The sequence below is a fragment of the Arachis hypogaea genome, chromosome 9 (assembly GCF_003086295.3).
Source record: "Arachis hypogaea cultivar Tifrunner chromosome 9, arahy.Tifrunner.gnm2.J5K5, whole genome shotgun sequence".
NCBI lineage: Eukaryota > Viridiplantae > Streptophyta > Magnoliopsida > Fabales > Fabaceae > Arachis > Arachis hypogaea.
Window position 1 is genome coordinate 99,412,376 of NC_092044.1, and position 25,278 is coordinate 99,437,653.

Below are 25,278 nucleotides of genomic sequence, written 5' to 3' on the forward strand. Positions count from 1 at the left end.
TATTGGGAAAAGGTGAGTCCCAATAACGCTTGCAAAGGTTTATAAGGCAACGTTAGTGGCCATGTTAGTGGCACTAACATAGGAGTTAACGTGGGCGATGTGGTGGGAACGTTAGTGAGAAAAATTGATTGCCACTAACGTTCTCGAACCCACAATGTCACTCAGCGTTAACGCCACTAACGCCCAAGCCAAAGTCCATGCTTACATCATTTTTCTCTGCAAATAAAGCTGAGCCCACTGAACTGCTTCAACTTAAGATCAAAGGCCCATATCCAAGACTTGCAGAATTGACTAGAAGACCAAGAAGAGTAGTATATATAGGAGTAGTTTTGAACTAGAAAAGAGGCTGGCATATTGGAGAAAACTACACTCTGTATATTTTACTTTTCTGTAACTTCTAGAGTTAGAATGTATTTTTCTTCTTCTTCTTCTTCATTTCCATTTTCCAGAGCTATGAACAACTAAACCGCTTTCATTGGGTTAGGGAGCTCTGTTTTAATTTGATGGATCAATTATAGTTTCATTTTTCATCTTCTTTCTTTTCTCTGATTTTACTAGAAAGCTTTCGATTCTTCATCTAATTGGTTTTGTTATCTTGGAAAGAAACTCTTCCATAATTGAATCTCCCTTGACCTTGGAAAAGGGATGAGGAGATCATGCTAGAAATACTTTCTCATGTTGGACCAAATTGGGGTTTGGATGGGTATAGTGACATATAACCTTACAAACACTTTGATTTGGAAATACATGTGGTATAATCAGTGACCATACTATCATCTCTTCTCAATGAGCAATTAAATCAATGAATTGGACAATTGTTCAAGTTTAGAGAGAATGGATTGCCAAGGAATTGGGATCCAATCACTTAAGATTGCCAAGGAGATCAATGAATGCATTGATTGAGGAAGAGATGAGAATAAACTTGATCCGGAGAATGCAACCACTCCTGAACCCATGTCATATCAGAATATATTGGATCATGATAAGAAACAGGCTGTCAATTAGGCGAATATTTCGCATTAGCAATCTCAGCTATCAGTTAGGCGGGCACTTTCACATTAGCAATTTTGGCACAAGGCCCATTCAACATACAATTCTCAACTTTTTTATATCATTCATTATTTTTCATTTTTCTTTTCTTTTCTATATTTCGTGCATCACCTATACAATTTAGCATACCTCCGCACACCAAGTAGCTAAACGTACCTCTGTATCACCTGTTGATCTTTAAAATTTTCTAGGGGACAACTTACACACTTTTGATTAACTAAGTTCATACATTCTGCAAAATTTGGACGTAACCTTTGGGTCTAAATCAAGTTTTACTACGTTTGGATTAGAATTGGAATTTGATAACATAAAAGCTGCTGCTACATTCCTAAAGAAATTCTGGAAAAATATAGCAAGCTGTTATGTTTTTGATAAATCTATGATAAATTCAATTCTAGTCCAATACTTTCCAGATTTTGGTTTAAATTTAATTTGATAATGTAAATGAATCGGGTTTGAAATGATTTGAGATATAAAAATAATTGATTTGGAACGGTTTGTTTTAAATTAGTTTGATTTTATAATGATTTAATATTTGAGCTGGTTTGATTTCGAAAAAGATTTATTATTGGAATTGGTTTGATTTGAAAATAATTTGATATTAAAACTGTTGAATTTTGGAAAAGATTGAGATTTGGAATGGTTGAGAAGGGTTGAGGAATTTGGATGCTCGAAAGGGTGGCAGATGAGTTTTAGAGGAGATGCTATCGAATTTTAAAAAATGGAATTTCGTTTAAAGTAATTATTTAAAAAGATTTAGTTTAACCTTATATGTTTTTAGTTTGATTTATTTAGAAAATAATGAATATGTTGAGTTGGTTGTTGATGAACGAATAGGAGATTGATGATGATATTGAATTTGAATGAAGGATGATGAGGAATGATTTTAGTATGATTTTTTGAATAAATGTGGAAATGAGATATGTATTGATGATGAAAATGAATTAAAAGTAAACGAGACTTGTAAAATTGAGACAAATTGTTGAATACGTAAGATGTGACCGGGCACTTTAACTCCCCGGTTTCTCCCATGGGCATGTATATATATATATATATATATATATATATATAATATATATGAATTTGAGTTTGGGGGCATTGTCTCTCCCATGGATGAGCTTGGGATTATTTTCATGGATATTATTGACCTTGGAGATACGCGTACAGAGGGACTATCTAATGGTTAGCTACCGGACATGTCGGGTTGGCTGGTATAACCGACAGATGAGCTCATTAGCCATAGGGCAGGCATTCATCATATGCATCTATGTGACATTGTTTGGTGTGCATATTGTAATTGGTTTGCCTATTGAATAATTTTGTTTAATTGCTAATTATTAATACTTGACGTAAACTACTCTTAATTGTGTTTAACTCTCATTACTGTGTTTGTGACTGAAATTGGTTGGGTTGTGGTGAATTGGATGTTGATGAGCTATTTGGACCTAGAGCTGTGATTGGTTTGTTTTGTGGTTTAGTAAAGTTTGAAATAACAAGCTGGTTTAGCATAGACTTAATGAACTTATGTTTGGAACAGGTTGGTCATTCATACTGTTAGGAGATTTTTTAAGATTCTTTATCTGAAAGCGAGTTTGAATTTCTGGATAATTAACTGATTTTCTTTAAAAAGGTTTTGAATTTTGATGGTTAAACCATCGATTTTCAAAGGATTCATAAGACAACAATAGTCACTGAGCTTGAAAATGATTTTCATTAAATGTGTCTTCTTATGACTATTCTGAAACTCTGTGGTGAGACCGTGTGATTAGGTTCTGATGAGCGGATATTTTATATGCTTTTGGCATCATTTTCATATAGTTTTTAGCATGTTTTGTTTAATTTTTATTAAGTTTTCATAGGTTTTAAGTGTTAAAATTCACATTTTTGGATTCTACTTTGAGTTTGTGTGTTTTATTGCAGTTTCAAGTATTTTTGTGAAATTGAGGAGCTGGACAAAATCTGGCTCAGAGACAGAGAAAGCACTGAGATGCTGTCCGATTGCCTCCTTGCACTCAGAAAAGCTTTTTTAGAGCTACAGAAGTCCAAATGTAGCATTCTCAATAGCTATGGAAAGCTGACTTTCAGAGCTTTTCAGCAATGTAAATAGTTTATACTTTGTATTAGAATAAAAGGCCCAAAACTGGCATTTAACGCCAGCCTCCTACCCCATTCGAGGCGTCCAGCGCCCACAAGGAGGAGACCAGCATCCAAACGCCCAAAGAGAACCCCCTAGCCAGCATTTAATGCCCTAGAGGCCTCCTAGCACGTGGATCTCATCAAAGCTCAGTCCAAACATTCACCAAGTGGGCCCCAGAAGTGGATCTTAGCACTAAAAGATTGTTTTACCTTTCTTATGTAATCCTTAGTCATTAGTCTAGTATTTAAGGGATAGTTTACATAATCATACAGAATTTTAAGACCTCTATGCCATATTTCATTTTGTCATTGTATTTCCTATCAGTATGAGTTTCTAAACCTCCTAGGTTGAGGGGAGGAGCCCTGCTGAGTTTATGGATTAATAAAAGTACTACTGTTCTTTCTCAATTTGTGTTTGATTTAATTCTAAGATGTATTTTGTTCTTCAACATGATGAACGGGATGACCCGTGATAATTATCTTCGTTCTTCATACTAAGACCGCGTGCCTGACAACCACGCGTGTTCTTCTTAGGTTCGTGTGAATACTTAAGTGGAAAGCATTGAACCGCGAGCTTGACTATACATCTCTTAGACGACTAATCCACGACTTTGTTGGGGACTTCTCGAGACACCAGTTCAGCCAAGGTATGGGGAGATTAGGGTCTTTGTGGTAGAGGCTAGAACCAAGGTGCAGCATCCTCTGATCCAAATAATTCGACCTTGTCTGTGGCGCTTTGAGTAGGATCACCAAAGAGAATGAACTGCAATAACTTCACCCTCATTCAGAATGGATCCGCACTAACCCTGGGGTTTAGATCTGGAGAAGAATTGGCGGCTGTTCAAACCAGCGTCAATCACATACATCCTGCCATAGAAGACATCATTCACAATTGAAGAAGACAGTAATACCAGAGTTAATCCAGAAGGACAAAGCATCTCCAAGCCTTAACCACATTCATATCATAGTTTATATGACTTTTGAGTTTTGATTACTGGTGGACGAAATTGTGATCCTCTTTGTATTTGCATGAGATTAATAATTGGCTCTATTTGAAGTCACAAATCCGTTCAACTAACCAGCAAGTGTACTGGGTCGTCCAAGTAATAAACCTTACGTGAGTAAGGGTCGATCCCACAGAGATTGTTGGTATGAAGCAAGCTATGGTCACCTTGTAAATCTCAGTTAAGTGGATTCATAGGGTCAAAAAGTAATTGGATTAGATATTTAAAAGATAAATAAAATAAAGGGATAAAAATACTTATGTAAATCATAGGGGGAATTTCAGATAGGCGTGTGGAGATGCTAGAATCCTTTCGAATCTCTACTTCTTATTGCTTTCATCAATCTTCTTACTCCTTTCCATGGCAAGCTGTATGTAGGGCATTGGTGGACGAAATTGTGATTTATGCGTTCTTTGGATTTTGAATGAAAGCTTTATTATGGCACTGGTTGAATTCACAACTCCGTTCAACTAACCAGCAAGTGTACTGGGTCGTCCAAGTAATAAACCTTACGTGAGTAAGGGTCGATCCCACAGAGATTGTTGGTATGAAGCAAGCTATGGTTACCTGCAAATCTCCGTCAGGCAGATTAAAGGGTAATTGTGATTATTGGAATAAATAATAAAAAGGATAATAAAAGGGATAGAATACTTATGCAGATTCATTGGTAGGAATTTCAGATAAGCGGATGGAGATGCTGTAGAGCCCAGGGACGCCTGCTCTCCTACTGCTTCTACTCAATCCTTCTTACTCCTTTCCATGGCAAGCTTTGTATAGGGGTTCACCATCAACTGTGGCTACTTTCTTCCTCTCGGGGAAATATCCTATGCGGCTGTCACTCGCACAGCTAACCAGTCTGGAGGCATCACCCATGGCTGATGGCTACATCCCATCCTCGCAGTGAAAACTAATGCTCACGCACTCTGTCACAGTATGGCTAATCACCGTTGGTTCCCTCCCCTACTGGAATAGAATCCCTCTTTTGCGTCTGTCACTAACGCCCAGCAGGTTGCAGGTTTGAAGCACGTCACAGTCATTCATTAACGGAATCCTACTCGGAATACCACAGACAAGGTTAGACTTTCCGGATTCCCAGGACCCTACTCGGAATACCACAGACAAGGTGAGACTTTCCGGATCCTCATAAATGCTGCCATCTATCTAGCTTATACCACGAAGATTCTGTTGGGGAATCTAAGAGATATACATTCAAGCTCTGTTGCATGTAGAACGGAAGTGGTTGTCAATCACGCGCGTTCATAAGTGAGAATGATAATGAGGGTAATCTGACTCATAACATTCATCATATTCTTGGGTACGAATGAATATCTTGGAATAAGAATAAGAGAGATTTGAATAAAAGATAATAGAATTGCATTAATACTTGAGGTACAGCAGAGCTCCACACCCTTAATCTATGGTGTGCAGAAACTCCACCGTTGAAAATACATAAGTGAAAGAGGTTCAGGCATGGCCGAATGGCCAGTCCCCTAAAACGTGATCAATAGTCTCTTAAGATGAAGAATAAAACAAAACTGAGACCAAAGATGTCTAATACAATAGATAAATGTCCTATATATACTAGACTAGCTACTAGGGTTTACATGAGTAAGTAATTGATGCATAAATCCACTTCCGGGGCCCACTTGGTGTATGCTTGGGCTGAGCTTGATCAATCCATGAGCTGAGGCTTCTCTTGGAGTTGAACTTCGAGTTATGACGTGTTTTGGGCGTTCAACTCCGGATCATGACGTTTTTCTGGCGTTTAACTCCAGACAGCAGCATGAACTTGGCGTTCAACGCCAAGTTACGTCGTCATTCTGCGAATAAAGTATGGACTATTATATATTGCTGGAAAGCCCTGGATGTCTACTTTCCAACGCCGTTGAGAGCGCGCCAATTGGAGTTCTGTAGCTCCAGAAAATCCATTTCGAGTGCAGGGAGGTCAGATTCCAACAGCATCAGTAGTCCTTTTGTCAGCCTTCTTCAGAGTTTTGCTCAAATCCCTCAATTTCAGTCAGAATTTACCTGAAATCACAGAAAAACACACAAACTCATAGTAAAGTCCAGAAATGTGAATTTATCATAAAAACTAGTGAAAACATCCCTAAAAGTAGCTTAAACTTACTAAAAACTATATAAAAACAATGCCAAAAAGCGTATAAATTATCCGCTCATCACAACACCAAACTTAAATTGTTGCTTGTCCCCAAGCAACTGAAAATCAAATAGGATAAAAGAAGAGAATATACTATAAAGTCCAAAATATCAATGAATATTAATTTAATTAGATGAGCGGGACTTGTAGCTTTTTGCTTCTGAACAGTTTTGGCATCTCACTTTTTCCTTTGAAGTTTAGAGTGATTGGCTTCTCTAGGAACTTAGAATTTCAGATAGTGTTATTGACTTTCCTAGTTAGGCATGTTGATTCTTGAACACAGCTATTTTATGAGTCTTGGCTGTGGCCCTAAGCACTTTGTCTTCCAGTATTACCACCGGATACACAAATGCCACAGACACATAACTGGGTGAACCTTTTCAGATTGTGACTTAGCTTTGCTAAAGTCCCCCGTTAGTGGTGTCCAGAGCTCTTAAGCACACTCTTTAGCTTTGGATCACGACTTTAACCATTCAGTCTCAAGCTTTTCACTTGGACCTTCATGACACAAGCACATGAATAGGGACAGCTTGATTTAGCCGCTTAGGCCTGGATTTAATTTCCTTGGGCCCTCCTATCCATTAATGCTCAAAGCCTTGGATCCTTGCTTTAAAATTTTTCGCCATTTTTTTTTCACTGCTTTTTCTTGCTTCAAGAATCAATTTCATGATGTTTTTCAGATCATCAATAACATTTCTCTTTGTTCATCATTCTTTCAAGAACCAACAATTTTAACACTCATAAACAACAAGATCAAAAATATGCACTATTCAAGCATTCATTCAGAAAACAAAAATTATTGCCACCACATCAATATAATTAAATTAAATTCACTAATAATTTCGAAAATTATGTACTTCTTGTTCTTTTTGAATTAAAACATTTTTCTTTTAAGAGAGGTGAAGGACTAATGGATTTTATTCATAGCTTTAAGGCATGGTTACACACTAATGATCATGAAGTAGAGACACAAAACATAGATAAACACAACATTAAAAACCGAAAACAGAAAGAAATAAAGAACAAGGAATGAATCCACCTGAGTGAGGGTGGCGCCTTCTTGAAGGTGCAATGGTGCTCTTTGAGCTCCTCTATGTCTCTTCCTTGCTTCTGTTGAATAATTCATAGTAATTTTGGTGCTCCTATCCATAGTTGCTCCCAATAGTTGTGTGGAGACCATTTATTCCTGAGGTATCTCGGGGATTTCTTGATTTGCAGCCACATGTTATACCACTGAGCTATGACGGCTTATATTTTCCATCTCTCAACACTCAGAGGTGGAAGCTTTTGTCTTCCCTTTGAGGTTTCTCTGGCCTTAGGTGCCATTAATGGTAATGGAAAAGCAAAAAAAGCTATGCTTTTACCACACCAAACTTAAAATATTGCTCGCCCTCGAGCAAGAAAGAAAAGAAAAGTAGAAGAAGAAGAAGATGGAGGTGAGTGAGGGGAGATAGATTCGGCTATATGGGTGGGTTGGGTGGGAAAGTTGAGGTTGATGTGAATGGTGAATGGGGTGATTGGGAAGAGGATTTGAGGTGATTGATGAAGAAGATTGGGAATTGTGACATGGGGAATTCAAATCACAAAAATAGGATTAGGAGGGAAGGTGGGAATATGGTAGGTGGGGATCCTGTGGGGTCCACAGATCCTGAGGTGAAAAGAAATACCATTCCTTCACCATATAGGCATGTAAAATGCCTTCATGCATCATTCTGGCGTTCAAACGCCCATTGGTGCATGTTCTGGGCGTTCAACGCCCATGTGATGCATGTTTCTGGCGTTGAACGCCAGTTTCATGCTTGTTCCTGGCGTTCAGCGCCAGTTTGTCCTCTCTGTGCACCATCCTGGCGTTTAACGCCAGGTTGTTGCTTGTTTTGGGCGTTCAGCGCCAGAATGGTGCTCTGTTCTGGCGTTAAACGCCGGCCAGATGCACCTTCTGGGCGTTGAACGCCAGCCCGTGCGTCCTCCAGGGTGAAAAATTTTTTTCTTCTGTTTTTGACTCTGTTTTTAATTTTTTTGATTTTTTCGTGACTCCTCATGATCATGTACCTAATTAAACACAAAAATAACAAAGAAACAAAATAAAATAAAATTAGATAAATAAAATTGGGTTGCCTCCCAACAAGCGCTTCTTTAATGTCAATAGCTTGACAGTGGCTCTCATGGAGCCACAAGGTGATCAGGTCAATGTTGTATAGTTGCCAACACCAAACCTAGAGTTTGGATATGGGGTCTTAACACCAAACTTAAAGTTTGGTTGTGGCCTCACAACACCAAACTTAGAGTTTGACTGTGTGGGCTCTTCTTGACTCTGAACTGAGAGAAGCTCTTCATGCTTACTCTCTTCTGTCATAGAGGGATGGCCATGTGCCTTAAACACAAGGTAGTCCCCATTCAATTGAAGGACTAACTTACCTCTGTTGACATCTATCACAGCTTCTGCTGTGGCTAGGAAAGGTCTTCCTAGGATGATGCATTCATCATCTTCCTTCCTAGTGTCTAGGATTATGAAATCAGCAGGGATGTAAAGGCCTTCAACCTTTACTAGCACGTCCTCTACTATTCCATAAGCTTGTCTCACTGACTTGTCTGCCAGTTGTAATGAGAACAAGGCAGGTTGTACCTCAATGATCCTAGCTTCTCCATTACAGAGAGTGGCATCAGATTTATCCCTGACCCTAGATCACATAGAGCTTTTTCAAAGCTCATGGTGCCTATGGTACAAGGTATTAGGAACTTTCCAGGATCTTGTCTCTTTTGAGGTAGAGTTTTCTGAATCCAAGTATCTAGTTCACTAATGAGCAAGGGAGGTTCACTTTCCCAAGTCTCATTACCAAACAGCTTGGCATTCAGCTTCATGATAGCTCCTAAATATTGAGCAACTTGCTCTCCAGTCACATCTTCATCCTCTTCAGAGGAAGAATAGTCTTCAGAGCTCATGAATGGCAGAAGGAGATTTAGTGGAATCTCTATGGTCTCAGATTCCTCAGGATCCTTAATAGGAAACTCCTTCTTGCTTGAAGGACATCCCAGGAGGTCTTCCTCACTAGGATTTTCGTCCTCCTCCTCCCCTATGCATTCGGCCATGTTGACTAAGTCAATGGCTTTGCACTCTCCTTTTGGATTCTCTTCTGTATTACTTGGGAGAATACTGGGAGGAGTTTCAATAACTTTCTTACTCAGCTGGCCTACTTGTGCCTCCAAATTTCTAATGGAGGATCTTGTTTCATTCATGAAACTGAAAGTGGCTTTTGACAGATTAGAGACTATATTAGCTAAATTAGAATTATTTTGTTCAGAGTTCTCTGTCTGTAGCTGAGAAGATGATGGATATGGCTTACTATTATTCAGCCTATTGCGTCCACCATTGTTAAAGCCTTGTTGAGGCTTTTGTTGATCCTTCCAGGAGAAATTTGGATGATTTCTCCATGATGGGTTATAAGTGTTTCCATAAGGTTCACCCAGATAATTAACCTCTGCCATGGCAGGGTTCTCAGGATCATAAGCTTCTTCAGAAGCTGCCTCTCTAGTACTGTTGGATGCATGTTGCAATCCATTCAGATTTTGAGAGATCATGTTGACCTGTTGAGTCAACACTTTGTTCTGAGCCAATATGGCATTCAGAGCATCAATTTCAAGAACTCCTTTCTTCTGAGGTACCCCATTATTCACGGAATTCCTCTCAGAGGTATACATGAACTGGTTGTTTGCAACCATGTCAATGAGTTCTTGAGCCTCTTCAGGCGTTTTCTTCAAGTGAATAGATCCACCTGCAGAATGGTCCAGTGACATTTTCGAAAATTCAGAGAGACCATAATAGAATATATCTAACATGGTCCATTCTGAAAACATGTCAGATGGACATCTTTTGGTCAACTGCTTGTATCTTTCCCAAGCTTCATAGAGGGATTCACCATCTTTTTGTTTGAAGGTTTGAACATCCACTCTCAGCTTGCTCAGCTTTTGAGGAGGAAAGAATTTATCCAAGAAGGCAGTGACCAGCTTATCCCAAGAGTCCAGGCTATCCTTAGGTTGTGAATCCAACCATGTTCTAGCTCTGTCTCTTACAGCAAAAGGGAAAAGCATGAGTCTGTAGACTTCAGGATTAACTCCATTCGTCTTTACAGTATCACATACTTGCAAGAATTCAGTTAAGAACTGATAAGGATCTTCAGATGGAAGTCCATAAAACTTGCAGTTTTGTTGCATTAAAGCAACTAGTTGAGGCTTAAGCTCAAAGTTATTGGCTCCAATGGCAGGAATGGAGATGCTTCTTCCATCAAACTTGGATGTTGGCTTTGTGAAGTCACCAAGCATTCTCCTTGCATTATTATTATTATTATTTTCGGCTGCCATATCCTTCTCCTGTTCGAAAATTTCTGAAAGGTTATTTCTGGATTGTTGTAATTTAGCTTCTCTTAATTTTCTCTTCAGAGTCCTTTCAGGTTCTGGATCAGCTTCAACAAGAGTGCCTTTATCCTTGTTCCTGCTCATAAGAAAGAGAAGAAAACAAGAAAAGAAAGAGGAATCCTCTATGTCACAGTATAGAGATTCCTTTATGTTAGTAGAAGAAGAAAGGGGTAGAAGAAAGAAGAAGGATGGATTCGGATTTGGATGAAGAGAGGTGAAGAGAAGTGTTAGTAATTAAATAAATAAAAAGAATAAGAAAAGAGAAAGAAGATTTTCGAAAATAATTTTTGAAAAAGAAGTTAGTAATTTTCGAAAATCAAAGACAAAATATAATTAAAATTATAATTTAAAACAAAAAGAATTTTTGAAAAAGAGAGGGAGAATTTTCGAAAATTAGAGAGGGAAAAGTAGTTAGGTGGTTTTGAAAAAGATAAGAAACAAACAAAAAGTTAGTTAGTTGATTGAAAAAGATTTGAAATCAAATTTTGAAAAAGATAAGAAGATAGGAAGTTAGATAAGATATTTTGAAATCAAATTTTGAAAAAGATAAAATTTTTGAAAAAGATAAGATAAAAGATAAAAAGATTTAGTTTTGAAAAAGATATTTGAAAAAAAGATTTAATTTTAAAAATTACTTAACTAACAAGAAACTACAAGATAAGATTCTAGAACTTAAAGATTGAACCTTTCTTAACAAGAAAGTAACAAACTTCAAATTTTTGAACCAATCACATTAATTGTTAGCTAATTTTCGAAAATTTGATATAAAGATAAGAAAAAGATTTTTGAAAATATTTTGAAAAATAATTTTGAAATTTTCGAAAATTATAAAAAAAATGAAAAAGATATGATTTTTGAAAAGGATTTTGAAAAGATAAGATTTTTAAAATTGAAATTTTGACTTGACTTGTAAGAAACAACTAATTTTAAAAATTTTTGACCAAGTCAACCCAAAATTTCGAAAATTTGGAGGGAAATAAGGAAAAGATATTTTTTTTTGAAATCAAATTTTGAATGAAAAACACAAAAATGACCCAAAACATGAAAATTTTGGATCAAGACACAAGATGTATGCAAGAATGCTATGAATGTCAAGATGAACACAAAGAACACTTTGAAGATCATGATGAACATCAAGAACATAATTTTGAAAAATTTTTAATGCAAAGAAAACATGCAAGACACCAAACTTAGAAATCTTTAATGCATGGAAAATATGAATGCAAAGATGCACATGAAAAACAAGAAAACACACAAAACAAGAAATCATCAAGATCAAACAAGAAGACTTGTCAAGAACAACTTGAAGATCATGAAGAACACTATGAATGCATGAAGTTTTCGAAAAATGCAAGAAAAATTTTGAAAGCATGCAATTGACACCAAACTTAAAATTGACACTAGATTCAAACAAGAAACACAAAGTATTTTGATTTTTATGATTTTCTAATTTTTTTGTATTTTTATTAATTTTTTTCGAAAACAAAGTTTAGAAAAACGAAAAATAAAAGAAAAATTTTTGAAAGAGTTTTTTGAAAAGAAAATTACCTAGTCTGAGCAACAAGATGAACCGTCAGTTGTCCATACTCGAACAATCCCCGGCAACGGCGCCAAAAACTTGGTGGACGAAATTGTGATTTATGCGTTCTTTGGATTTTGAATGAAAGCTTTATTATGGCACTGGTTGAATTCACAACTCCGTTCAACTAACCAGCAAGTGTACTGGGTCGTCCAAGTAATAAACCTTACGTGAGTAAGGGTCGATCCCACAGAGATTGTTGGTATGAAGCAAGCTATGGTTACCTTGCAAATCTCAGTCAGGCAGATTAAAGGGTAATTGTGATTATTGGAATAAATAATAAAAAGGAATAATAAAAGGGATAGAATACTTATGCAGATTCATTGGTAGGAATTTCAGATAAGCGGATGGAGATGCTGTAGAGCCCAGGGACGCCTGCTCTCCTACTGCTTCTACTCAATCCTTCTTACTCCTTTCCATGGCAAGCTTTGTATAGGGGTTCACCATCAACTGTGGCTACTTTCTTCCTCTCGGGGAAATATCCTATGTGGCTGTCACTCGCACAGCTAACCAGTCTGGAGGCATCACCCATGGCTGATGGCTACATCCCATCCTCGCAGTGAAAACTAATGCTCACGCACTCTGTCACAGTACAGCTAATCACCGGTTGGTTCCCTCCCCTACTGGAATAGAATCCCTCTTTTGCGTCTGTCACTAACGCCCAGCAGGTTGCAGGTTTGAAGCACGTCACAGTCATTCATTAACGGAATCCTACTCGGAATACCACAGACAAGGTTAGACTTTCCGGATTCCCAGGACCCTACTCGGAATACCACAGACAAGGTGAGACTTTCCGGATCCTCATAAATGCTGCCATCTATCTAGCTTATACCACGAAGATTCTGTTGGGGAATCTAAGAGATATACATTCAAGCTCTGTTGCATGTAGAACGGAAGTGGTTGTCAATCACGCGCGTTCATAAGTGAGAATGATAATGAGGGTAATCTGACTCATAACATTCATCATATTCTTGGGTACGAATGAATATCTTGGAATAAGAATAAGAGAGATTTGAATAAAAGATAATAGAATTGCATTAATACTTGAGGTACAGCAGAGCTCCACACCCTTAATCTATGGTGTGCAGAAACTCCACCGTTGAAAATACATAAGTGAAAGAGGTTCAGGCATGGCCGAATGGCCAGTCCCCTAAAACGTGATCAATAGTCTCTTAAGATGAAGAATAAAACAAAACTGAGACCAAAGATGTCTAATACAATAGATAAATGTCCTATATATACTAGACTAGCTACTAGGGTTTACATGAGTAAGTAATTGATGCATAAATCCACTTCCGGGGCCCACTTGGTGTATGCTTGGGCTGAGCTTGATCAATCCACGAGCTGAGGCTTCTCTTGGAGTTGAACTTCGAGTTATGACGTGTTTTGGGCGTTCAACTCCGGATCATGACGTTTTTCTGGCGTTTAACTCCAGACAGCAGCATGAACTTGGCGTTCAACGCCAAGTTACGTCGTCATTCTGCGAATAAAGTATGGACTATTATATATTGCTGGAAAGCCCTGGATGTCTACTTTCCAACGCCGTTGAGAGCGCGCCAATTGGAGTTCTGTAGCTCCAGAAAATCCATTTCGAGTGCAGGGAGGTCAGATTCCAACAGCATCAGTAGTCCTTTTGTCAGCCTTCTTCAGAGTTTTGCTCAAATCCCTCAATTTCAGTCAGAATTTACCTGAAATCACAGAAAAACACACAAACTCATAGTAAAGTCCAGAAATGTGAATTTATCATAAAAACTAGTGAAAACATCCCTAAAAGTAGCTTAAACTTACTAAAAACTATATAAAAACAATGCCAAAAAGCGTATAAATTATCCGCTCATCACAACACCAAACTTAAATTGTTGCTTGTCCCCAAGCAACTGAAAATCAAATAGGATAAAAGAAGAGAATATACTATAAAGTCCAAAATATCAATGAATATTAATTTAATTAGATGAGCGGGACTTGTAGCTTTTTGCTTCTGAACAGTTTTGGCATCTCACTTTTTCCTTTGAAGTTTAGAGTGATTGGCTTCTCTAGGAACTTAGAATTTCAGATAGTGTTATTGACTTTCCTAGTTAGGCATGTTGATTCTTGAACACAGCTATTTTATGAGTCTTGGCTGTGGCCCTAAGCACTTTGTCTTCCAGTATTACCACCGGATACACAAATGCCACAGACACATAACTGGGTGAACCTTTTCAGATTGTGACTTAGCTTTGCTAAAGTCCCCCGTTAGTGGTGTCCAGAGCTCTTAAGCACACTCTTTAGCTTTGGATCACGACTTTAACCATTCAGTCTCAAGCTTTTCACTTGGACCTTCATGACACAAGCACATGAATAGGGACAGCTTGATTTAGCCGCTTAGGCCTGGATTTAATTTCCTTGGGCCCTCCTATCCATTAATGCTCAAAGCCTTGGATCCTTGCTTTAAAATTTTTCGCCATTTTTTTTTCACTGCTTTTTCTTGCTTCAAGAATCAATTTCATGATGTTTTTCAGATCATCAATAACATTTCTCTTTGTTCATCATTCTTTCAAGAACCAACAATTTTAACACTCATAAACAACAAGATCAAAAATATGCACTATTCAAGCATTCATTCAGAAAACAAAAATTATTGCCACCACATCAATATAATTAAATTAAATTCACTAATAATTTCGAAAATTATGTACTTCTTGTTCTTTTTGAATTAAAACATTTTTCTTTTAAGAGAGGTGAAGGACTAATGGATTTTATTCATAGCTTTAAGGCATGGTTACACACTAATGATCATGAAGTAGAGACACAAAACATAGATAAACACAACATTAAAAACCGAAAACAGAAAGAAATAAAGAACAAGGAATGAATCCACCTGAGTGAGGGTGGCGCCTTCTTGAAGGTGCAATGGTGCTCTTTGAGCTCCTCTATATCTCTTCCTTGCTTCTGTTGAATAATTCATAGTAATTTTGGTGCTCCTATCCATAGTTGCTCCCAATAGTTGTGTGGAGGACCATTTATTCCCTGAGGTATCTCGGGGATTTCTTGATTTGCAGCCACATGTTATACCACTGAGCTATGACGGCTTATATTTTCCATCTCTCAAGACTCAGAGGTGGAAGCTTTTGTCTTCCCTTTGAGGTTTCTCTGGCCTTAGGTGCCATTAATGGTAATGGAAAAGCAAAAAAAGCTATGCTTTTACCACACCAAACTTAAAATATTGCTCGCCCTCGAGCAAGAAAGAAAAGAAAAGTAGAAGAAGAAGAAGATGGAGGTGAGTGAGGGGAGATGGATTCGGCTATATGGGTGGGTTGGGTGGGAAAGTTGAGGTTGATGTGAATGGTGAATGGGGTGATTGGGAAGAGGATTTGAGGTGATTGATGAAGAAGATTGGGAATTGTGACATGGGGAATTCAAATCACAAAAATAGGATTAGGAGGGAAGGTGGGAATATGGTAGGTGGGGATCCTGTGGGGTCCACAGATCCTGAGGTGGGGATCCTGTGGGGTCCACAGATCCTGAGGTGAAAAGAAATACCATTCCTTCACCATATAGGCATGTAAAATGCCTTCATGCATCATTCTGGCGTTCAAACGCCCATTGGTGCATGTTCTGGGCGTTCAACGCCCATGTGATGCATGTTTCTGGCGTTGAACGCCAGTTTCATGCTTGTTCCTGGCGTTCAGCGCCAGTTTGTCCTCTCTGTGCACCATCCTGGCGTTTAACGCCAGGTTGTTGCTTGTTTTGGGCGTTCAGCGCCAGAATGGTGCTCTGTTCTGGCGTTAAACGCCGGCCAGATGCACCTTCTGGGCGTTGAACGCCAGCCCGTGCGTCCTCCAGGGTGAAAAATTTTTTTCTTCTGTTTTTGACTCTGTTTTTAATTTTTTTGATTTTTTCGTGACTCCTCATGATCATGTACCTAATTAAACACAAAAATAACAAAGAAACAAAATAAAATAAAATTAGATAAATAAAATTGGGTTGCCTCCCAACAAGCGCTTCTTTAATGTCAATAGCTTGACAGTGGCTCTCATGGAGCCACAAGGTGATCAGGTCAATGTTGTATAGTTGCCAACACCAAACTTAGAGTTTGGATATGGGGTCTTAACACCAAACTTAAAGTTTGGTTGTGGCCTCACAACACCAAACTTAGAGTTTGACTGTGTGGGCTCTTCTTGACTCTGAACTGAGAGAAGCTCTTCATGCTTACTCTCTTCTGTCATAGAGGGATGGCCATGTGCCTTAAACACAAGGTAGTCCCCATTCAATTGAAGGACTAACTTACCTCTGTTGACATCTATCACAGCTTCTGCTGTGGCTAGGAAAGGTCTTCCTAGGATGATGCATTCATCATCTTCCTTCCTAGTGTCTAGGATTATGAAATCAGCAGGGATGTAAAGGCCTTCAACCTTTACTAGCACGTCCTCTACTATTCCATAAGCTTGTCTCACTGACTTGTCTGCCAGTTGTAATGAGAACAAGGCAGGTTGTACCTCAATGATCCCTAGCTTCTCCATTACAGAGAGTGGCATCAGATTTATCCCTGACCCTAGATCACATAGAGCTTTTTCAAAGCTCATGGTGCCTATGGTACAAGGTATTAGGAACTTTCCAGGATCTTGTCTCTTTTGAGGTAGAGTTTTCTGAATCCAAGTATCTAGTTCACTAATGAGCAAGGGAGGTTCACTTTCCCAAGTCTCATTACCAAACAGCTTGGCATTCAGCTTCATGATAGCTCCTAAATATTGAGCAACTTGCTCTCCAGTCACATCTTCATCCTCTTCAGAGGAAGAATAGTCTTCAGAGCTCATGAATGGCAGAAGGAGATTTAGTGGAATCTCTATGGTCTCAGATTCCTCAGGATCCTTAATAGGAAACTCCTTCTTGCTTGAAGGACATCCCAGGAGGTCTTCCTCACTAGGATTTTCGTCCTCCTCCTCCCCTATGCATTCGGCCATGTTGACTAAGTCAATGGCTTTGCACTCTCCTTTTGGATTCTCTTCTGTATTACTTGGGAGAATACTGGGAGGAGTTTCAATAACTTTCTTACTCAGCTGGCCTACTTGTGCCTCCAAATTTCTAATGGAGGATCTTGTTTCATTCATGAAACTGAAAGTGGCTTTTGACAGATTAGAGACTATATTAGCTAAATTAGAATTATTTTGTTCAGAGTTCTCTGTCTGTAGCTGAGAAGATGATGGATATGGCTTACTATTATTCAGCCTATTGCGTCCACCATTGTTAAAGCCTTGTTGAGGCTTTTGTTGATCCTTCCAGGAGAAATTTGGATGATTTCTCCATGATGGGTTATAAGTGTTTCCATAAGGTTCACCCAGATAATTAACCTCTGCCATGGCAGGGTTCTCAGGATCATAAGCTTCTTCAGAAGCTGCCTCTCTAGTACTGTTGGATGCATGTTGCAATCCATTCAGATTTTGAGAGATCATGTTGACCTGTTGAGTCAACACTTTGTTCTGAGCCAATATGGCATTCAGAGCATCAATTTCAAGAACTCCTTTCTTCTGAGGTACCCCATTATTCACGGAATTCCTCTCAGAGGTATACATGAACTGGTTGTTTGCAACCATGTCAATGAGTTCTTGAGCCTCTTCAGGCGTTTTCTTCAAGTGAATAGATCCACCTGCAGAATGGTCCAGTGACATTTTCGAAAATTCAGAGAGACCATAATAGAATATATCTAACATGGTCCATTCTGAAAACATGTCAGATGGACATCTTTTGGTCAACTGCTTGTATCTTTCCCAAGCTTCATAGAGGGATTCACCATCTTTTTGTTTGAAGGTTTGAACATCCACTCTCAGCTTGCTCAGCTTTTGAGGAGGAAAGAATTTATCCAAGAAGGCAGTGACCAGCTTATCCCAAGAGTCCAGGCTATCCTTAGGTTGTGAATCCAACCATGTTCTAGCTCTGTCTCTTACAGCAAAAGGGAAAAGCATGAGTCTGTAGACTTCAGGATTAACTCCATTCGTCTTTACAGTATCACATACTTGCAAGAATTCAGTTAAGAACTGATAAGGATCTTCAGATGGAAGTCCATAAAACTTGCAGTTTTGTTGCATTAAAGCAACTAGTTGAGGCTTAAGCTCAAAGTTATTGGCTCCAATGGCAGGAATGGAGATGCTTCTTCCATCAAACTTGGATGTTGGCTTTGTGAAGTCACCAAGCATTCTCCTTGCATTATTATTATTATTATTTTCGGCTGCCATATCCTTCTCCTGTTCGAAAATTTCTGAAAGGTTATTTCTGGATTGTTGTAATTTAGCTTCTCTTAATTTTCTCTTCAGAGTCCTTTCAGGTTCTGGATCAGCTTCAACAAGAGTGCCTTTATCCTTGTTCCTGCTCATAAGAAAGAGAAGAAAACAAGAAAAGAAAGAGGAATCCTCTATGTCACAGTATAGAGATTCCTTTATGTTAGTAGAAGAAGAAAGGGGTAGAAGAAAGAAGAAGGATGGATTCGGATTTGGATGAAGAGAGGTGAAGAGAAGTGTTAGTAATTAAATAAATAAAAAGAATAAGAAAAGAGAAAGAAGATTTTCGAAAATAATTTTTGAAAAAGAAGTTAGTAATTTTCGAAAATCAAAGACAAAATATAATTAAAATTATAATTTAAAACAAAAAGAATTTTTGAAAAAGAGAGGGAGAATTTTCGAAAATTAGAGAGGGAAAAGTAGTTAGGTGGTTTTGAAAAAGATAAGAAACAAACAAAAAGTTAGTTAGTTGATTGAAAAAGATTTGAAATCAAATTTTGAAAAAGATAAGAAGATAGGAAGTTAGATAAGATATTTTGAAATCAAATTTTGAAAAAGATAAAATTTTTGAAAAAGATAAGATAAAAGATAAAAAGATTTAGTTTTGAAAAAGATATTTGAAAAAAAGATTTAATTTTAAAAATTACTTAACTAACAAGAAACTACAAGATAAGATTCTAGAACTTAAAGATTGAACCTTTCTTAACAAGAAAGTAACAAACTTCAAATTTTTGAACCAATCACATTAATTGTTAGCTAATTTTCGAAAATTTGATATAAAGATAAGAAAAAGATTTTTGAAAATATTTTGAAAAATAATTTTGAAATTTTCGAAAATTATAAAAAAAATGAAAAAGATATGATTTTTGAAAAGGATTTTGAAAAGATAAGATTTTTAAAATTGAAATTTTGACTTGACTTGTAAGAAACAACTAATTTTAAAAATTTTTGACCAAGTCAACCCAAAATTTCGAAAATTTGGAGGGAAATAAGGAAAAGATATTTTTTTTTGAAATCAAATTTTGAATGAAAAACACAAAAATGACCCAAAACATGAAAATTTTGGATCAAGACACAAGATGTATGCAAGAATGCTATGAATGTCAAGATGAACACAAAGAACACTTTGAAGATCATGATGAACATCAAGAACATAATTTTGAAAAATTTTTAATGCAAAGAAAACATGCAAGACACCAAACTTAGAAATCTTTAATGCATGGAAAATATGAATGCAAAGATGCACATGAAAAACAAGAAAACACACAAAACAAGAAATCATCAAGATCAAACAAGAAGACTTGTCAAGAACAACTTGAAGATCATGAAGAACACTATGAATGCATGAAGTTTTCGAAAAATGCAAGAAAAATTTTGAAAGCATGCAATTGACACCAAACTTAAAATTGACACTAGATTCAAACAAGAAACACAAAGTATTTTTGATTTTTATGATTTTCTAATTTTTTTGTATTTTTATTAATTTTTTTCGAAAACAAAGTTTAGAAAAACGAAAAATAAAAGAAAAATTTTTGAAAGAGTTTTTTGAAAAGAAAATTACCTAGTCTGAGCAACAAGATGAACCGTCAGTTGTCCATACTCGAACAATCCCCGGCAACGGCGCCAAAAACTTGGTGGACGAAATTGTGATTTATGCGTTCTTTGGATTTTGAATGAAAGCTTTATTATGGCACTGGTTGAATTCACAACTCCGTTCAACTAACCAGCAAGTGTACTGGGTCGTCCAAGTAATAAACCTTACGTGAGTAAGGGTCGATCCCACAGAGATTGTTGGTATGAAGCAAGCTATGGTTACCTTGCAAATCTCAGTCAGGCAGATTAAAGGGTAATTGTGATTATTGGAATAAATAATAAAAAGGAATAATAAAAGGGATAGAATACTTATGCAGATTCATTGGTAGGAATTTCAGATAAGCGGATGGAGATGCTGTAGAGCCCAGGGACGCCTGCTCTCCTACTGCTTCTACTCAATCCTTCTTACTCCTTTCCATGGCAAGCTTTGTATAGGGGTTCACCATCAACTGTGGCTACTTTCTTCCTCTCGGGGAAATATCCTATGCGGCTGTCACTCGCACAGCTAACCAGTCTGGAGGCATCACCCATGGCTGATGGCTACATCCCATCCTCGCAGTGAAAACTAATGCTCACGCACTCTGTCACAGTACGGCTAATCACCGGTTGGTTCCCTCCCCTACTGGAATAGAATCCCTCTTTTGCGTCTGTCACTAACGCCCAGCAGGTTGCAGGTTTGAAGCACGTCACAGTCATTCATTAACGGAATCCTACTCGGAATACCACAGACAAGGTTAGACTTTCCGGATTCCCAGGACCCTACTCGGAATACCACAGACAAGGTGAGACTTTCCGGATCCTCATAAATGCTGCCATCTATCTAGCTTATACCACGAAGATTCTGTTGGGGAATCTAAGAGATATACATTCAAGCTCTGTTGCATGTAGAACGGAAGTGGTTGTCAATCACGCGCGTTCATAAGTGAGAATGATAATGAGGGTAATCTGACTCATAACATTCATCATATTCTTGGGTACGAATGAATATCTTGGAATAAGAATAAGAGAGATTTGAATAAAAGATAATAGAATTGCATTAATACTTGAGGTACAGCAGAGCTCCACACACTTAATCTATGGTGTGCAGAAACTCCACCGTTGAAAATACATAAGTGAAAGAGGTTCAGGCATGGCCGAATGGCCAGTCCCCTAAAACATGATCAATAGTCTCTTAAGATGAAGAATAAAACAAAACTGAGACCAAAGATGTCTAATACAATAGATAAATGTCCTATATATACTAGACTAGCTACTAGGGTTTACATGAGTAAGTAATTGATGCATAAATCCACTTCCGGGGCCCACTTGGTGTATGCTTGGGCTGAGCTTGATCAATCCACGAGCTGAGGCTTCTCTTGGAGTTGAACTTCGAGTTATGACGTGTTTTGGGCGTTCAACTCCGGATCATGACGTTTTTCTGGCGTTTAACTCCAGACAGCAGCATGAACTTGGCGTTCAACGCCAAGTTACGTCGTCATTCTGCGAATAAAGTATGGACTATTGTATATTGCTGGAAAGCCCTGGATGTCTACTTTCCAACGCCGTTGAGAGCGCGCCAATTGGAGTTCTGTAGCTCCAGAAAATCTATTTCGAGTGCAGGGAGGTCAGATTCCAACAGCATCAGTAGTCCTTTTGTCAGCCTTCTTCAGAGTTTTGCTCAAATCCCTCAATTTCAGTCAGAATTTACCTGAAATCACAGAAAAACACACAAACTCATAGTAAAGTCCAGAAATGTGAATTTATCATAAAAACTAGTGAAAACATCCCTAAAAGTAGCTTAAACTTACTAAAAACTATATAAAAACAATGCCAAAAAGCGTATAAATTATCCGCTCATCACAACACCAAACTTAAATTGTTGCTTGTCCCCAAGCAACTGAAAATCAAATAGGATAAAAGAAGAGAATATACTATAAAGTCCAAAATATCAATGAATATTAATTTAATTAGATGAGCGGGACTTGTAGCTTTTTGCTTCCGAACAGTTTTGGCATCTCACTTTTTCCTTTGAAGTTTAGAGTGATTGGCTTCTCTAGGAACTTAGAATTTCAGATAGTGTTATTGACTTTCCTAGTTAGGCATGTTGATTCTTGAACACAGCTATTTTATGAGTCTTGGCTGTGGCCCTAAGCACTTTGTCTTCCAGTATTACCACCGGATACACAAATGCCACAGACACATAACTGGGTGAACCTTTTCAGATTGTGACTTAGCTTTGCTAAAGTCCCCCGTTAGTGGTGTCCAGAGCTCTTAAGCACACTCTTTAGCTTTGGATCACGACTTTAACCATTCAGTCTCAAGCTTTTCACTTGGACCTTCATGACACAAGCACATGAATAGGGACAGCTTGATTTAGCCGCTTAGGCCTGGATTTAATTTCCTTGGGCCCTCCTATCCATTAATGCTCAAAGCCTTGGATCCTTGCTTTAAAATTTTTCGCCATTTTTTTTTCACTGCTTTTTCTTGCTTCAAGAATCAATTTCATGATGTTTTTCAGATCATCAATAACATTTCTCTTTGTTCATCATTCTTTCAAGAACCAACAATTTTAACACTCATAAACAACAAGATCAAAAATATGCACTATTCAAGCATTCATTCAGAAAACAAAAATTATTGCCACCACATCAATATAATTAAATTAAATTCACTAATAATTTCGAAAATTATGTACTTCTTGTTCTTTTTGAATTAAAACATTTTTCTTTTAAGAGAGGTGAAGGACTAATGGATTTTATTCATAGCTTTAAGGCATGGTTACACACTAATGATCATGAAGTAGAGACACAAAACATAGATAAACACAACATTAAAAACCGAAAACAGAAAGAAATAAAGAACAAGGAATGAATCCACCTGAGTGAGGGTGGCGCCTTCTTGAAGGTGCAATGGTGCTCTTTGAGCTCCTCTATATCTCTTCCTTGCTTCTGTTGAATAATTCATAGTAATTTTGGTGCTCCTATCCATAGTTGCTCCCAATAGTTGTGTGGAGGACCATTTATTCCCTGAGGTATCTCGGGGATTTCTTGATTTGCAGCCACATGTTATACCACTGAGCTATGACGGCTTATATTTTCCATCTCTCAAGACTCAGAGGTGGAAGCTTTTGTCTTCCCTTTGAGGTTTCTCTGGCCTTAGGTGCCATTAATGGTAATGGAAAAGCAAAAAAAGCTATGCTTTTACCACACCAAACTTAAAATATTGCTCGCCCTCGAGCAAGAAAGAAAAGAAAAGTAGAAGAAGAAGAAGATGGAGGTGAGTGAGGGGAGATGGATTCGGCTATATGGGTGGGTTGGGTGGGAAAGTTGAGGTTGATGTGAATGGTGAATGGGGTGATTGGGAAGAGGATTTGAGGTGATTGATGAAGAAGATTGGGAATTGTGACATGGGGAATTCAAATCACAAAAATAGGATTAGGAGGGAAGGTGGGAATATGGTAGGTGGGGATCCTGTGGGGTCCACAGATCCTGAGGTGGGGATCCTGTGGGGTCCACAGATCCTGAGGTGAAAAGAAATACCATTCCTTCACCATATAGGCATGTAAAATGCCTTCATGCATCATTCTGGCGTTCAAACGCCCATTGGTGCATGTTCTGGGCGTTCAACGCCCATGTGATGCATGTTTCTGGCGTTGAACGCCAGTTTCATGCTTGTTCCTGGCGTTCAGCGCCAGTTTGTCCTCTCTGTGCACCATCCTGGCGTTTAACGCCAGGTTGTTGCTTGTTTTGGGCGTTCAGCGCCAGAATGGTGCTCTGTTCTGGCGTTAAACGCCGGCCAGATGCACCTTCTGGGCGTTGAACGCCAGCCCGTGCGTCCTCCAGGGTGAAAAATTTTTTTCTTCTGTTTTTGACTCTGTTTTTAATTTTTTTGATTTTTTCGTGACTCCTCATGATCATGTACCTAATTAAACACAAAAATAACAAAGAAACAAAATAAAATAAAATTAGATAAATAAAATTGGGTTGCCTCCCAACAAGCGCTTCTTTAATGTCAATAGCTTGACAGTGGCTCTCATGGAGCCACAAGGTGATCAGGTCAATGTTGTATAGTTGCCAACACCAAACTTAGAGTTTGGATATGGGGTCTTAACACCAAACTTAAAGTTTGGTTGTGGCCTCACAACACCAAACTTAGAGTTTGACTGTGTGGGCTCTTCTTGACTCTGAACTGAGAGAAGCTCTTCATGCTTACTCTCTTCTGTCATAGAGGGATGGCCATGTGCCTTAAACACAAGGTAGTCCCCATTCAATTGAAGGACTAACTTACCTCTGTTGACATCTATCACAGCTTCTGCTGTGGCTAGGAAAGGTCTTCCTAGGATGATGCATTCATCATCTTCCTTCCTAGTGTCTAGGATTATGAAATCAGCAGGGATGTAAAGGCCTTCAACCTTTACTAGCACGTCCTCTACTATTCCATAAGCTTGTCTCACTGACTTGTCTGCCAGTTGTAATGAGAACAAGGCAGGTTGTACCTCAATGATCCCTAGCTTCTCCATTACAGAGAGTGGCATCAGATTTATCCCTGACCCTAGATCACATAGAGCTTTTTCAAAGCTCATGGTGCCTATGGTACAAGGTATTAGGAACTTTCCAGGATCTTGTCTCTTTTGAGGTAGAGTTTTCTGAATCCAAGTATCTAGTTCACTAATGAGCAAGGGAGGTTCACTTTCCCAAGTCTCATTACCAAACAGCTTGGCATTCAGCTTCATGATAGCTCCTAAATATTGAGCAACTTGCTCTCCAGTCACATCTTCATCCTCTTCAGAGGAAGAATAGTCTTCAGAGCTCATGAATGGCAGAAGGAGATTTAGTGGAATCTCTATGGTCTCAGATTCCTCAGGATCCTTAATAGGAAACTCCTTCTTGCTTGAAGGACATCCCAGGAGGTCTTCCTCACTAGGATTTTCGTCCTCCTCCTCCCCTATGCATTCGGCCATGTTGACTAAGTCAATGGCTTTGCACTCTCCTTTTGGATTCTCTTCTGTATTACTTGGGAGAATACTGGGAGGAGTTTCAATAACTTTCTTACTCAGCTGGCCTACTTGTGCCTCCAAATTTCTAATGGAGGATCTTGTTTCATTCATGAAACTGAAAG

At 38.2% G+C, this 25,278-nt stretch overlaps 2 non-coding genes across 2 annotated transcripts; both read left to right on the forward strand.

Moving 5' to 3' along the window:
* The first annotated feature begins 10,198 nt into the window (after positions 1-10,198).
* On the forward strand, positions 10,199-10,302 carry LOC112714173 (small nucleolar RNA R71). Its single transcript, XR_003159129.1, has one exon. It is a non-coding gene; the product is annotated as a small nucleolar RNA R71 (small nucleolar RNA).
* A 7,738-nt stretch (positions 10,303-18,040) lies between these two features.
* Positions 18,041-18,144, forward strand: LOC112714175 (small nucleolar RNA R71). The gene has a single exon (XR_003159131.1). It is a non-coding gene; the product is annotated as a small nucleolar RNA R71 (small nucleolar RNA).
* The last annotated feature ends 7,134 nt before the right edge of the window (positions 18,145-25,278 follow it).